Source organism: Vidua macroura, chromosome 9 (assembly GCF_024509145.1).
Source record: "Vidua macroura isolate BioBank_ID:100142 chromosome 9, ASM2450914v1, whole genome shotgun sequence".
NCBI lineage: Eukaryota > Metazoa > Chordata > Aves > Passeriformes > Viduidae > Vidua > Vidua macroura.
The window spans coordinates 17,572,023-17,589,060 of record NC_071579.1 but is presented as its reverse complement, the minus strand read 5'-3'; the positions used below and the strand labels follow the sequence as shown (position 1 = coordinate 17,589,060).

At 36.6% G+C, this 17,038-nt stretch overlaps 1 protein-coding gene across 13 annotated transcripts in view; it reads right to left on the bottom strand.

The window, feature by feature from the left end:
* Window positions 1-17,038, bottom strand: part of LOC128811770 (uncharacterized) — a 499,902-nt gene that overhangs the window by 334,744 nt on the left and 148,120 nt on the right. For 12 of the 13 annotated variants that reach the window (XR_008438457.1, XR_008438456.1, XR_008438459.1 and 9 more), the window contains 2 exons: window positions 11,829-11,904; window positions 9,796-9,845 (listed from right to left, as the gene is read on the bottom strand). The gene's annotated coding sequence lies outside the window, so the exon portion shown is untranslated. The remainder of the gene's footprint in view (window positions 1-9,795; window positions 9,846-11,828; window positions 11,905-17,038) is intronic. The other variant, XR_008438460.1, reaches the window with a different exon arrangement.

Genomic DNA, 17,038 nt, shown 5'->3' with positions numbered 1-17,038 from the left:
ACTTTTTTTTTGCTGTGATCCAATCTACAGGAGATAAAGGTTTCATGGAATAATGGCTGGGTGTTTGCATCCAACTTTTCACACTATTAGGGTGATGATAAACACACAGGAGCACCTAAATCTAACTCGCTCTGTACCAAACTGGCATTATATCTTATTTTCTCTCATCAGATACTCAGATCTGTCCATTTATGCCATGTATGCATCTGTCCCCAAATATAGGAATCCAATGAAATGAATGAAATAAAAAATGATGGGTAGTAGTATTAATTTCTAGTCTCCAAATTATTTAACCATTTCTTATTCAGAGACTTAATCCGGGAGAAGTAATCAACAGTTAAATTAATCTAGGGATGCTATCAGGGAAGGGAGGAAAAGAAGCTCAGTAGGTGTCACGATCCGCTTATTGCAGGGTGTCATGATGGTTCTTTTCACTGATCCCAAAAGTGCAAAAAAAGGCAAACAACAAGGGACTATTACTTAATCACAACAAATGCACCTTTATTAGGGGCCAAAACAGTAAATGCGATAGTGGGGATTGGAAAGGAGATAAAAGGATAGAGAGAGAGAGAAGAGGGGTATGGGAATAGCTACCAACACAGACGAGATCCTCAGTGCTCCAGACGATGGGGATCCGTCTGTCGTGTCGGGGGAGTCTTTGAAGTTCTGGTCGACTCGGGGGTCCAGTTATAGTCCACAGAGGAAAGAGGGGGGAACAAGTGTAACAATGAAGGTCCATTGTAATCGCCACGAGGGAACAGGTGAGTCCACAGAAACCACCAAAGCAAGACGAATACAATGAAGAATAAGTCCACTGAAATTACTGAAGGGAAACAGGTCATGTCATTGGTGGTCAGACTACCAATTTCCCCTCCTCCCTATAGTAGGGGTCTCAGTCTCAGTCCTTGGGAGGAGGGTTCTCATTCTTTGTTTGTCACAGTGGTAACGAGGCAGATGAGGGGTCTTCAATGAAGGACCGCAGGAGTCACCCCAAAAGTTCATTCGGCTTAAGAACGGAGATTAGAAGCAGGCCGCACATCAGGCTGTCCCGTGCTGGGTCCATGTCAGGTCTTTGCCAAGTCCTTGCCAAGTTCTTGCCAGGCCTTGTTCGGAACAGCCAGCATGACGGTTCAGTGGTTGCACCTGCGCTGTGTCCTGTTCTAAGCCGGAACTGCAGTGGGGGAAGGGATTCTTTCTTGTGGCAATCGGAAGGCAGAATGGAGAGGCTTCAGACAGGCTCTTACAGTAGGCCAACCAGGGCAGCTTTGCACTTTGAAGAAGGGTTTAATATAAATAAGGAATAACCTGTGTATTTCTGTATAACCTATTTCTTAAAAATTATGACAATTACACAGCATCCTAAAATAGCTGCTCCCATCCCCCACATAGCATCATAGAATGAAAGATTGCTTCTTTCCTAATCTGTAATACAATTTTCTTTTCCTACACACAGGAAGAAGTCCCAGCACTTAGTGAACATAGGGAACTGGTCACAGTCCTATTCATAGCAATCATTCAGAACTTACATTATTCACCCCTCAGTCTTTTCTTATCTAGGTAAATCCAGAAGTTTCAAGGGAGCTTGTTTGTTCTATTTCACAAGTCTTTATCTTGACCAAAACTAAGGCAGAGTACAGAATCTCAGGTCTAACACTTCAACAGGTAATTTTCTCCCAGATTTCAAATCTGAGGGTCCTGATCATGCATTGTGTAATTAAACCCTGGGGTCTTTTTCCCCCAGTACTTAACAAGATATTTAGAATTCTAAAATTAATGTTGCTCTCAAACTCTTCTCAACTGGTGTCAGCCAAAAATTTTTTATTGCTATCTGCTGTTATATCATCAGAGAGTAGAACTGGATCCATGAAACACATTGGGCAAGTTTGTTGTGTACATCCCCGAGTTGCAAAACAAAGTATTTCTATATTTGAGTATTTTTAAACATTTATGTAAATGTTGTACTTAGCTTCATCCAGGTAATCGTTTCTTGCACTACAATCTCTATGTTTTAAACATTAAAATAACATTTTAAAACATGGGTTTTTTTTATTTCAATCACAGAGCAGATCACAGTTCTTTTGTGAATGAACGTAAGTGAAATGAAAGGTAAACCTCATCTGCCTTAAAAACTGATGAAAGAAGATACTAATTAAGAGGCAAGCGAGGTCATCAACAAGCAGAATGCCAGGAAGTATCATGGATAAAGCCAACTTTAAAAACTGTCCATAAGACTGATCATAAACACGGCCAGTTAAATTTCCCACAGAATTTTCAAAGGCAGGAGGACTACACAAGCCAGGTAACAGTAGTAGTTTTGCTTTTATGTACAATCTGAACTCTCAACTCCCATATAATTTGCTTCTTTACTGGAGAAAAAAAAAATTAGTTCTTCCCTTACTCTTCCATACTTGAAAGACTAACAACACAATTTATAGTATGAATAAGGTTTGATTACTTAACACTGCTAATCATACCTCAGAGCCTTGGGTTTCCATAGAGGCTGAAATGCACACAAGGACTGAGTCTCCTTCCTTTGTAGAATACTCTCCACAGAAGACACCCTCCTTCCCTTGTAGATCTCAGACCACATATCCCTGGCCTTTGGCTCTGCCTATTTGGTTTTTTCTCATGCATTCTCACTTTTCATCTATTCACAAGAAGATGAGTTTTTATTTACCAGCTCAAGGCCCACAGAAGCAGTGTGACAGATTGCAAGTAGTGTTTCCACATCCTTCCCCATGAAAGGAAGTGCTTTAAAAAAACTTTCAATCCATAAAATATCTACCCCATTCTTTACAAGCATATTTCCATATTTCTTAAAAAAATAGTATTCTGACATAAAGTTAGGTATGAGAGAACATCAGGTAAGCAAAGCATAGTTGATACCAATTTTAAATATAAAGAGACTAGCACACCTCTGCTTTATTAAAAAAGGAGAACTACATTTGGTCTCATATGATGGTGGGGAGGGAAGATTCCTCACTCAGGCAAATTCAAAGGCAGAACTAAGACAATTTTTTTCCTACTTCTACACGAAAATCCCAAAGAGACTAAACTATTCATCAGGGATAGAGGAATATTTGTCTGTTCCCTGTATGTATCAAGGCAGTTTTCTTCATTAGTGTAATGAACAATGAAACTAGAATCAGTGTACACATTCAGATGAAATGGATCAGTTGATTTGCCTGTTTCCCTTGCAAAAAGGGATATTCAGCACCTCTGTTCAGGGCTTAGGTCTCATCAAGAGAATGGATAAATGCTCCAGAGCACTTGTACAGGTCCCTCTCATTGCCTTGTGCATTCAGCCTCCATGCTCAGAATCTCTGCCAGCTCAAATGAAACCTGCAATATTTTTGTAACTATTGTGTTTTGACAGTGTCAGAGTTAAGTGATGTAATATGTAGGAAGCAGAGAGCCTCATAAATCGTATTAAAAGTTAAAGTTTTGGTGCAATGGCCAAAGGTGCATGAGGTAATGTATCTACAGTTTTCAATCACAGTCTCTTTTATTATGGCCTATTTCCATCAGTCTAATCTGAAATTACTGCATTAGGTTTTGTGTTCTTTGCACAGTTGCTGCCAGCATCACTCTGCCCTTCCTCCTCATTTCCATGGTAGTTTGGGAGCCTAAGGGAGGGGTGGATTAAATTGGAAAATATAAATAACAAATCAAAAATTAAAATTGATTGGATAAACAATTTCCCTGTTTCTTAATAAGTGATTGATTTTTTAATCAATATTCATTATTTCTCAGAACATACCAAACTGTTTATTGAATAAATGAATGGTTGGAACTACAATGACGTGAAATCAAATAGGTGAACCAATTTCTTTAATAACATGGGCTGAACAGGCCACCTTATCTTACCTGGTTGAAACTAAAAGTCAGAAATTCAACACCATTGACTAGGTGATCCAAGAAAAGGATGCAATTTGTTTTCATGTTTGATACACACAGGTGTATAGCCACATGCTGATTTGTGCGATATTTCTAAATTGCAGTTGAAAGTTACTTTCTTTTTGATACAACTTTAGTGCTCTTTCTCACAATTCTTCATTAGTCAGCAGACTGCAAAGCTTCTGAAATAAAATTCAGATCTGAAAAATAAGATCTGTAAAACTGTTCACTGTAAAGGCTTCAGGCATGGCAAATGAATTTCTGTAATAAGTTTTTATTCACTTGTATCAGATTCAGTGGTACACATATAAACTATATGCTACATCCTAATATCTACTTCACACTCTTTCATTTTTTTGGTATAATGTAAAAAATAATCTTTTGAGGCACAGAGGTTCTGATGTTCCTTTTTTCAGTTGAAGGAAAAGTACTAGAGTATGAGATCTCCAAGAAATGTTTGCACATTTGTTTAAAACACAAGCAAGGATATTAATTTGGTTCTACATAAAAAAGATCATATAATTTACATGATCTTCAACTCAAAAAATTTCTTCCAGGATGTAGAAATATTTAACTTTCATTTGTACTCAGAATATACACGATTCTTCTTCTTCTTATGAAAAATTATAAACTGTACTAATCAATTGTTAATTAATTTGTAGGATGCTCGCTTTAACATCTATTTTAACTTGTCACAATTAATTTAACATATGACCAAACAGCAATATAATTTCATTGCTCCAAAGACATAAAAGTATGGAATAACCTGAGCAATGAAAGGATTCAGAAAGATTGCAGTTTCAGTTTGTACACGAATTCCATGTGTTCTTTTTTGTCAAAATTAATTAAACAGAAACCAAGTATCAATCTATTGTGCTATGTTGTCATGTACAATAACACTAATGTAAGAAGAAGTTTCATTAAACTCACTTTTGTAGATCACAGATTTCTGCAAATGGTAAAGGCCTATAGTAAAACCAGAAATCTAACCTAAAATCTGAAACTTCAAATCTAATTTCACTTTCAAATTCAATCTATCTTACAGCATTGCTTCCCAATAATAAAGAAGTAAGTTCCACTGTTAACTCTAAAAATTGGCATTTTGAAAGTATTAACTATTAAAATGAAGCTGTTTCCTCTCATAATATATAAATATTCTGCAGAAATTCAAGTCCAGTCACCATCCTGTATAACACATATATCTAGAGCATTCAGGACTATCTGACAACATGAGTCATCATCACTGACCAAAACACTTTCCCCTAATTCCAAGCATAAAATCCCAGGCACTAATGTTCTGGATTTATTCACAGAGATTTCAGCTCCCTTAGTCTGGCATTTTGCACCATCCACTTTAACATACATCTACATACGCTTGTTAAGGTGCAGTTTCCCTTCGGAAATTTTAAAATGTGCTGTTTTTCCAGTATGAGCTTGCTTCAAATGGCTGTGATTGTCCCCTCGGTTGAAGTACTCAACCAGCAGCAGAGGAAGTAGAGGCAGTTTGTGTCCCAGGCACTGGCCAGGAGATGGTGGCAGAGAGCAGCTCTCCCTCAACCCCTTCAGCGCTCATTGGAATCCTCAGAGACCCCAAGGTACTTTGGACACCTCATTACTGGCGCACAGCAACCTCCTGACTTGTGCCATCAACTCACTTTTTATGTTTTAGGATAACATAACAAGGTCAAAACATTGCTTAACATCCAGTTTGTTCAGTCAGATCTGGGCACTTGCATAAACACGCTACAGACTGGATGCACTCAGCTCTCCCTCTTCTGCTGAAGAACCAAGTTTCCTGACATCAGTTTTGGTAGTGATAAAAATCAAACATTTTCTGGAGCCATTATTGCCTAAAATGTTAATGCAGTTTACTTTTTTCAACTGTGATCGATAGCTGGAGGAAAAGTGCCCATAAATTACTAAAGGCAAATACGATTCTATTAGCACTCAGGAGATTTTGCAACATTTGCCAGTCTGTTTTACTGGAAAAAAAAAAAATTAATTTGTTGAAAGCCTAGTTTTTTACCTGTCTTTGTCTTTCTCTGTAGAAGAGAGATATTTTTATCAGGAGTCATTTAGGAGATGTAATTCTAATGTACTATAGCTATAGGTTTCAATTAATGTTCTACCTCTCTGTCAGCTTTACATTCCATGTTTTATGAAATCATTAACTATTGTCATGTTTCTATTATGATACTATTAGGAAATAAAGAGATGTATGTAAATGGAGATGTAAAATAAATGTATGACAGTTACTAGGAGCAACATCTGTGCACTATCATACGTGTTTACACTAATTTTCTAAAGATTCTTCCATTCATTACAGAGCATTGTTACTTGCTGTGGCACAACCCTTATTTCCATGCATTTAGGGATTCAAGAAAAGAGAGGGTAAATGAGAGCCTAATCAATACCACTTTTCATTTTGCTTCTAATGTGCTGCCTTTCTCTTTCTTTTCTTCATGAACAAATCCAAAAAAGATCTTGACGTTACAGTCATAAAATGTAATTCTTCTGCAGAAACACAGACAATAATGCTCTCTGTAGTCAGGCATATTGCATATTCTAATGGCATTTGGCTAAATTGAGTATGGATTTAACATCAAAGGCTTCATGAATTTTTCAAATGAGATATTAAAGTCAATATTTCAAGTGAAAGATATTTCAATTTAGTTGCATACACAACAATAAAAAACTTCTACAAGGCAGAGGTACTAGTGGCTATGGCAGTATTAGTTCATTCAGGAAATTATTAGTTTATAAGAAAATCAAACAGAAGGTTGTGATACAGCAATGACACTGAATAAATTAGACTAACAGATACACACTAACGTACTATATCTCTTGAAGTCTGAAGCAGAACTTGCTACTGGCATGTTCAGTCCTTCAAGCAGGGCTTCGTTTGGTGATATTTTATTTATTTATTTTGTAAATTCAAATGTTTCCACCTAAATTTGCACTCAGAACCTCAGAAATCTGCTTACGTTCATGTCTGAAATGGCTAGGTCTACTGTATGCAAGAAACACCCCAATCATGTTTATTTTTCAATTTAAGTGCATTTTGCTCCATACTGTCAATGCTTATGCAATGCTGCTTCTGATTTCACACTGAGTTACTAAACATTCAGACTGCTCAGCACTCACAAACAGTTCACTGAGCTCTGACTACTTCTATGTCCTGGCAGAGATAAAGATTTGCAAACAAAATAACACAAGAGTCTGGTCGTTCTTTTCCTTTCCTATTTTGGGCATGTGGAATGGATCAAATGCCCATTAAATCAGGAGATCGTTGTATTACGATGCCTTGACATATCCCTGAGGAACATGTTTGTGTCACCTACAACTCCTGGGAGAGCTGGATGCCCCACATCCATGTGCTCCTAGTGCATGCTTAGGCAGCTGCACCCACAGGGGCACTGTGCTGCTCTAAGGCCAAATACACCATTTGTTCACACACAAATAACAGAAGCTACCAGAAACTACAAATACATACTGCAATGAATACTGATTTTACTAGTAATTCTTATATTACTAAAAATCAATTATAATTGGGTACCAGGGGAAAGTTACACTGATTTAAAACCGTGACTATCAGGTAGTTTGGGCCAACAAATTACTACAAAGAGCTCTGATCCTAAAACACTTCCCTGAAACTAGCAGGTTGTTTGTCTCTACAATATTCACCCACAGTGTTTGCACTTACTGTGAGACTGCTCCAAGGGCTCAGAGAGAAAACAAAGCTGGTGCTAACTAAATGTTCAACTGCTAGGCCTGTTTCTGCCGTGGCTGCAGGAGTGATAGCAAATGCTGATCTGTTACTCAGAACTAAACAAAGCTAACAGCCTTGTGGGGCACTCTTGGAGAGACTGGGGCAGGCCATCCTTCCCCCAGTTAAACACTACCTAACTTGTAGCACTGTTCTTGGGGTCCTAGACAGCTCTTTGTTCACCCCTGGGGCTTTTCTGAAGCTCAGTGTTCAAAGCACGGTCATATTTCCATAAAATGAGAAGTGTCACCATCTCAAAGGCAATCAATCAGGGACAAATATCATCTTCAGAAACAGTACTCCCATAAGAAGTATTTCTTGTGGTAACAAAGGTAAGGCAGAAGCCTTGTATAGATAATAAGATCCAATAGTAACTAGAATTGTATATTCAAAATTGCCTCTGGGGCTGGGGAATATGGTTTCCTTTTCTTCAGTTTTGATTTCTGGACATCTCTGAGATTGTCCTGGAAACTACAGTTCATGCTTAGTGAGGCGGTAGTACATCCAGAAACTTGCAGTTGAAATTATTTCAATTTTTACTTTTTCATGACATAAAATGACACTGTTAAGAGGAAAGATTGCCCCATTATATCTACTCAGTCTGAGAATAATGTTTAAGGAATGATCCTCTGAATTGATTAATTTCCCATTTTCCTTGTTGATTACAGGGATGCACATGAAGTTAAGAGTACATCTCTTGCAAAATCTGTGTCAAAATGAGAGCTCAAAACCTTCTTTAGAGCACTGCTAAATAAACAAGGAATATTTGGAGTTCAGATCAGAAGAGGAGACCAAACTGTAGGATTTGGTCTCGGACAACCAAATGATATGCCAAAACCAAAATCATTCACATATCATGCTGTACATACCTTTTATGTTTAATGTAAGGTTTTACTGAAAACATATGAGTAGATTAACCATAGAAATAAACTGAAGAAATTGCACTACCTAAAATAAGCTTTTGATTCTTTATTAACTGGTGATAATCTGCACTGATTCGCATTGCAATTCCATTGCAGATGTTGCTGACATTAAGATGTATGACAAGGAAACTACAGAAAAAGCTAATTTAAACAGGTATTTCACATTAACTCAACAATATATACAGTGCATAACATCTTTCATGGGAGTTCAAGTATTCTACCTAATTCTTTGCAATTTCATTGTTGTTAAAAATAAGGAGTAGTGAAAGTCCAGTTGACAGTCACTTGGTTTTCTCTTATTTCATAACTTTCTAAAATTTTCTGATTTGCTCTTCAACTTTCCTTCTTGATGGAGTCTAAAGAAGGAATTGTAATTATGTAGTTTGACTGAAACTCATGGCATGGGAAGGGACAGCTACATTTCTTTGGATCTACCATTATTACAGTAGGAGCAAGCACAGCTGCTTTCAGACTTGTTAATACATTCTGTAGGGGATGAAAGCCTTGAAAAGGATGGTACTTGTGTGAATTTCCTCCCCTTCCACACAGCAAATGGAGCTGGCAGTCCACCAAAGCTCCAAACTTAACACTCCTTCACTGTCTGGCAGAAGAAAGTGTAGCACTTGATTAAGGGGAAAAAGTGCTTTTGGGGCACTGCATAGGATCATCTTCAACACAGAGGAAGAACCATGAAGGATGAAGGACAGAAAGATGGGAAATATGTTTGACTAGGTGAAGAAATGATCCCTGGATCATACTGTAATGCTTTTTCCTTTCTGTTTGTTATAGGCCAGGTCTACAGCATTAGCTCTCCATCTAGGTAGAAGTAAGATACACCAGGACTCTCCACAGATTCTTTAGTCTCTATCTGGGAAATGCATTTACTATGAAGTGTTAAGTGGTTCATAGCACCTGTGATAGCCCTCCAAGCTAGGTTGAATTTTATATTTTCACAAAGTGGCAAAGTAGGAAATATCTTAAAAACACAGTGTTAGTCAGTAGAAATCAAAATAAGAAGCTCCATGTAGGTCATCTGAAAAGCCTAAAAAGAAATCAAACTGTTATCAGGCACACAAGAATAGGAACAATCTCAGTGCAAAGTATAATAAACAAACTCCTCTAGTAACGTGAACTAGACAGATGCTTTCTCCATCAACTGAGTCCATATTTTGAAAGCCACACAGGATCAATGAAGGCAACAGAACTTACCCAAGCTCAGTAGTTCAGCAAGAGCTCTGTGTGTTCATCCACCCACTTCCCTGGAAAAAAGAAGCATTACATGTCAGGAATGTGTCCAGTAATTATCTTCTAACACAGGAGCAATGCCAGCAACATTCTGGTAATGGCAGCATTAATGCTAAAAGTTTACATTTTCAAAAGTGAAAACATTCACAGACACAATCTGGATATTTTAACTGTCACAGGCCTCAGCAATCTGATATTGCTTAGCCTTGTGGCCAAGGTATTAAGCCACTGGTATCTATCTGCCACAGAGAAGAACAGATCTTCTCATTACTTCCCTAATAAACTCAATAATTAATCCATCAAAATTTGAAAAACAAGGGCCATGTCACTATTAACAAATAAGAAACAAGGAAAAAATTTACTTATTTTGCTGAAAATTGATAATTAAAATATTTTCATATATATATAAAGCTGTAAAGTTTTCAAATTACAATAATTCAAATTCATTGAAGTCATTATAAGTCCCAAAATACAGAGAATAACTTTAATTTACTTGGTCAATCATTTCAGTTACCTGTCAAAACAAAGCAAAACAAAACAAAAAAAAGGGCAACAAGTTCATGCCCACTTAAAAAGGACAAAGTACTACTATATGAGTATAATCAAATGCAGGTTTGTACCAGAAATATAAATAGTACAGATTGGAAAAATACTTCAATAATGAAGTATTTAATGCAATTCCAAGGAAAATTAGATGAATGACTGAAAAGGATAGAAGTGTACACAATTCATTATATAGAATATGGTAACACTTGGCTAAAAGAAGTGTGGAGTTCCTCACTTTAATGAGCACAGTCTTTGCTCACAAATTAAAAATAAACAAATAAAAAAGATACGAGTATGATCTCACTTATTGGCAGTCGATCAAACTGCAATTTTCCCCAAGAGCTGGGAAGCCACTGCCTTATAACACATCAAGAACTCCTGTTTATTGAACTGATCTGTGTACAGTCTGACTCCTTTTCTGTCTACAGCAATTGTTTTTCCTATCAAAATATTTGGGTTCATGGAAATGACAAGCTAATGGTTAACTGGAAACATAGCATGACGTTAAAGTTAAATCATGCTCACTTGACTTCAGTGTCTCGTTGTACCCCCACTGAATAAAAATATTTTATAAAAGTTTCTTTCGCTGAGGGTTGTACAGCTGGTCCAGTCTCAGTGCAATGCTGCTGATATTAATAGCAAACTTGAATAGCTACACACAACAGTTTAAATCTCTAGCATACATATATTACCATAACTAAACCCAGCACTTTTCACTAATCATACAATGGCATGCTTCTTCATTTACAGCCAGCTGATGAAAATACAGATATATTGTCCTGAACATCACAGAAATCACAGGCACACAGCCGTTGTTTCCAAATAATGTTTTCTCAGCCTCGTTTCACTCCTCAGCTACATATTGCAGATTACAAAAAATTATTCAAGATTCCAGCATAGAAATGGACAACAAAGGATCCTAAATAAGAGATTGAAGGGCATAAATTTTCTGCCACAACAAGGATAAAGCTTCAGGTAGAGAAGGCCTACTTCAGTGTCCTCCACCCTACTACTGCAGCATTGCAAACATAATCAAAAGAAACTAATTTGAGTTTTTGATAAAGAAAACCTGAAAATAGCTTGATAAGCTATAGATAGACACATATAGCTTTAAATTTTTATTTACATGAGTCCAAACACCTAAAAATGCTTGGAAAACAGGCACATCTATGCTGAAAACAAAGTTATTTCTTAGAGAATGGGTCAACAATCTACAGATCTTAAGTCACTTATCATCCAAGTCTGTGTGAGTCTCACATGAGCTCTTACTGAAAGGGAATAGTTAAGACCCAAAGTACAGTGTCATCTCTGACCCATGTCTCTAAAGATATCATTTACTCAGGGATTGTATCTCAATTCAAGTATATAATTTTGGAGTATTTTTCAGAAGGGATACAATGGATGTATCACTAAGCTTCTAATCTTATAAATAGGCAAAAATTGGTACTCACAGCAGCTTTGGAAGGTGGTTGAGGCAGGCAGAAACTTCCAGTTTGTAGAGGAATTAGTGTTTCTTTGCCTATGATTCTGAAATGCATATAAAGGATAAGAAAGGAACTTACACATGGAGATTTTTACCATCCGTGAGACGTTGAAGAGCAGAAGATTTCAGAGTACACAGACCATGAGTCATGGGGAAGGAATGAAAGGGACAGAGTTTGAGATGGAAGTTTTTACATTGTCTGGAAATAGTCTGTTGTTTACTCTCTTCATAAAAAGTATTTCTCCTACAGTGTTCTTTTCATTAACAGAACATCTTTTCAAGTATTTTTCTTGGGATTATTTTAAAATTTGGTATCCCTGATATTCAGTTTTATTTACTGAATATCATTATTTACTGAATATCTTACTGCACAAATACTGAATACATACTTTAATAATTGTGAAGCTGCCCATTCCACAGGTTCATTTTTAAAGCATTGTTTTCCTACAAGACAATTTGGCCAACAAGGAACAAAATAATGGGCTAGCAAAGGTGCTTCTTACACTGAATCCTTAAAATCCAATGCTGTAATTTATAATTTCTGTAAAGTTTTCAGAAATTTTTGAGAATATACTTCATGACTATTGCTGCACTTACCCATACAGACAGCTGGGTAAAAATCAACATAGGCTATTATATAGAACAATTTGCAGATACAATTTCCAGCTAGACTGAAGTAGATTTGATTATAAAAGATGGGGCTGAAGATAACCTGTTTTTTTAAAGTTCTCTTCTTCTGTGAGGTACTTGAATGGCCATAAAATGTTTTCAATAAAGAAAAATCCACATATGCAAAGGTAGCATTCTGGGAATGGATTTAGAATATTTTATGATGTAATACCTAAAAAGCTGTCTCACTACCAAAAGCTGCTTCCAGCCTTTTCTGTATACCAAGTACCACTGCTGTTCAGTCACACCCTTTATCCTTTGGGATACATCATCAACTAAATCCTGTTCACAGCCTTAGCAGCCTCTGCATGAGAGAGTCCCTTCATTACTGATCCTGCACCATCAGAGCCCTACAAAACCAAGTGGCAAAGCCAGTGGATGACATCAATGCCTCGTCTGCCAAGTGTCTCTATTTCTCTATTTTAAAAAATAACCAAATCCAACCACATTTCATGCCATGGAAATAATAATAAAAATCATCATCGTCATATTGTGTTATTACCTACATAAGCAATGGTGACCCACAAAGATAGAAATTTAGAATTTATCTTTCATCCATAGTCCACTTTTAACAATTAGAAATATAATTTGTTAATTTAAAAATTGAAAAGCAGAATACAGTGTCTGGCAATTATCCACCCTGAAAAACTCATCCTGCTGAAACATCTGACAACAAGTAACACAAAAAATACATGAAAGATCCCATGGAAGATTGAGTACTACATGCCTAATTCTGTATGGGGATACAGTCCTATATAGCAAGAGCTATTCAGTATAAGAATCTTTTACAGAATGGAGTATTATTTCTAAAGCACCATAAGGAGTCTTGCACACCATCAGACAGGATTAGTGATTATTCCTCTAATACTCACTGTCTACCAGTGCATATATACTGCTACATATTTATTATAAGCTACATGTTTATAATTATAATTTATGTACATATTTCCACAAATTTTCTTGGAGAATGGCATTTTGCTGTGAACTGAATGCAGAACCAGGAACCAAGAGCTTCTCTTGGTTCTAACCTTCGCTCCAGTAACAGGTTCTTGAGTTTGCAGCCTTCAGCATTTGTAAAGTGAAGATATAAACACCTGCTTGTTTATCTAGAAAAGAATATTGGAAAACTATATGGCCTTCGCAACCAAAAGCCAAGTCTGACAAATTCACAGTGAATTTGGCAAGGAAATATTGCACAGTGCACTGCAATCCCAGCGTTGCTTTGGCATCCTATGACATTTTCCCTGTATGCTTTCCAGGCTGAGTTTAAGTTTCTGTTTGACTTCCAAACCTGCAGACAGTTATGGCAGTTAAACTACAATCACAGAATTTGTCTCTCTGACTTCAGGAGGATTAATTAGATGCCTAAAGGTAAGGAATTAACCAAATGCTTGCAGAATGAAGGCTTCATTTGGTGAAGGGCCAATTTTCCCAATTGATAGCATATAAATAAAATGCCTAATTTGCTACCATTACTAATGCTTTATATACTATACAATTGGAAGCAAATTAGCAATTTATTTTAAATTGTTTACATACAAATCCTATTTTCTTTAAGAGTAGAAATCAACGGCCATTTATCTTCTAATTTGATGATGTCGTCACATATTACCAAGACTAAGCATAAGGGGCTTTTTATTTTAAATTATCTCACTATGTACTGAACTTAAACATTTGATAAGACACTACCCAACAGAAATAAAAACAAGTAAATAATAATCAATATAATCTCATATTTTTATTAATCTAGGGAAGTTTCGTATTTGATGCACATACAAGAATTTTAAAGAATCTTTTTAAAAATTATTTTGAAGATACTCCTTGTATTCACCATAAAAATTACAAGAAAATGGTTCATGTAACTGACAATGTTATTAAATAATATATATAGTTAATAGTACTTTTGTGAAGCAGTCACTATATTCCTCAAAACAACCTGATCCTTTATATTCAAAAGGAAGCAAAAAAGTCTCACAAATGCCAGTTAAAGACTGATTCTCTCAAAGATGACTCAGTGAAAAATAATGACTGAGTGCTAAGACCTTATATTTGTGAAATATGACACAGGTCATCAGCAGGAGTCCACAGAAATCCAACTACACTGTTTTCACATCAAGGTTCAGAAAAGCCTGGTTTTTTTAAGCCTCTTGGTTCTCTCTGAGCCTCACTCCTCAGCTGAACGTATGTGAATATATTCTGGGTCTATCATAAATTAAAGCATAATTACTTGTGTGTTACAGTAGCATGGGCACTTGCCACAGTCAGCAAAAGCAAAGTTACCACTCTTGATCATGTGTCTTTCAGAGCTCTAATTCTTGCAAGCACCATGACACCACATCCCTGTGGAAGGACACAGGACATGTGAATAAAAGAGGCTTTTTGTGAAGTACAGTGAAAACAAAGCCCATCACAACAGATAAATTTTTCACTCCATAGATTATCAGACCAAAATATCACAAACAAATGGAACTTTCCAAGCTTATGGGCAGAGAGAAAATAACAGGATAAACTACCTTCCCTGCCTTCCTGGATTTTTTCAAATGCTGGTATCACCCATGTTTCATCCCTAACTACAACTTCCTATGATTTGTGTCAGTTCTTCTCACTTGTCCATGGCAACTACATCTGTCATAATCTGGAAAAGAAAATCTAAAAAAATATGTACTTTGAGTCTAGAACACAAGCCCCTTTTCTTCAATTACTCTGAGTAAGTTCCCTGACCTTGACTGAGCAGTAGGTGTTGTCAGCTTCTTCTTCTATCCTGTAACGACTGAAGTTTGTCCAGGAGACACAATTCTCTGTTAAATCCTTTCCACTCCTTCACAGAAGACATCAGTTTACATAGAAATTTTCAAGAGTACAAATTATCTCATTTGCAGCTAAATTAGGAATAAAACAAAATTTAGCAACTGTGAAATAGTTGCTCCTCTCCAACCATACAATGGCTGGATATATAAACGGGCATGGCTTTCTGTCATTTGGGGGATTCATACCAGTCATGAGATTTTTGATATTACATGCATTTTTCAAAACTCCCTAGAAATGCTGTCCATAATTTGAAAGATAATTTAAAGAATTTCATCTGTTAATACACTTCACTCCTCAAAATGCAGTGGCATAAACACTAATGTCCAACATACTCCAAGAGGGAGGTAACATTGAATATTCTGCTTGACAAAAGTCAGGCTGCCTAAGGAACACTCTTCTGGATCCAAGTAATTCCAACATTGTCTGTTTTCTAAGAAGACTAGATCCTTAACAGAAAAGCTGCTAATAGCTATGTGTTCATTAGACTTGGAAATGGAGAGTCACTCTTCTAGCCTGGAGCCAGAAGGTGGGCTATCTTGGAGGCAGGGTTGATAGCTTTTGAATACCAGATGCAGTCTATGGATACAAGACTGGTGTCAAATGACAAGAGCCTTAAGCAGATGGATGACAGTGTGTGTGCACTATAGGCTGTTGTTAATTTACTAGCTAGAGATAATGCTTCTATAAAATTAAAAATGAGTCACTGGAAAACAGCCTGAGAGGCCATAGCCTGCAGATTTCAGGCCTCCTGGCAGGCCTGCATTGTGGGGGATATGTTTTTATAGAATTATGAAAATTAAAATTGCATGTTAGAGAGAAAGAAAATGTAATTGTTTCTCTTACTAGCTATTTAAGCTATTCATAGTTTGATTTGTTATTCACAAGTACCTATTCAGTAAAATGGAATAAACTGCTCATAGAAACTCATAGACAAGATACGCGTGAGCAATGGGAAACATATATAATATTAATGAATTTTCAACTGTCAATTTGTGGGGTTTATGTCTGGAACAGTGCTTCCATAATTTTAGCATGACCATATACAAAGTCCCTCCTTTTCACTATTGCTCTGCATGGGACTCTTCACCACTATTGGGTTATGTTGGAAATAACTTTTCCTGTGCTTTTATCTTGGAATGAAAATTTCATGTCATACTTCTTGCAAGACTGTCAACAGATTTATGTATCATAACATAGATGAGGCCGTCTCATTGTTTCCTTGCTTCAAATGTAAGACCAGACATCAGATGCAATGTAAATTTTTTGTGAGAGTCCATTTTGATAAAGAAGCCACTTTATCGCCAAAGGCAAGAAAAGGAATAGTAAAAAGTACACAGGTCTTAGCATGGTTCCCATGATACCATTCACTGGGAGGGATACCAGTTACTATGCTATCTAGAACTTCCTGGGCCACTCAAGACCATCAAATCTTAAGAAAACTGTGAAAAATTCAAACAATTTGCCATCCAGAGAAGCTGGATCTAAGCTGTCTATATAGCCAGAACTGTTCTTGGTCCCTATATGTATTTAGCAAAGGCCCTAAAATTATTTAACCCACTGCCTGACAACCAAATTCCAACAGATGTGAAAAATATGCTGTACGAAAAACAGTTCTAATGCCTAGACAATTCTTTTAATATTTCCAACTATCCAATGTAGAATTAACAATGCCTTGCAATTTTTCAGTACTTTTTGCCCCTA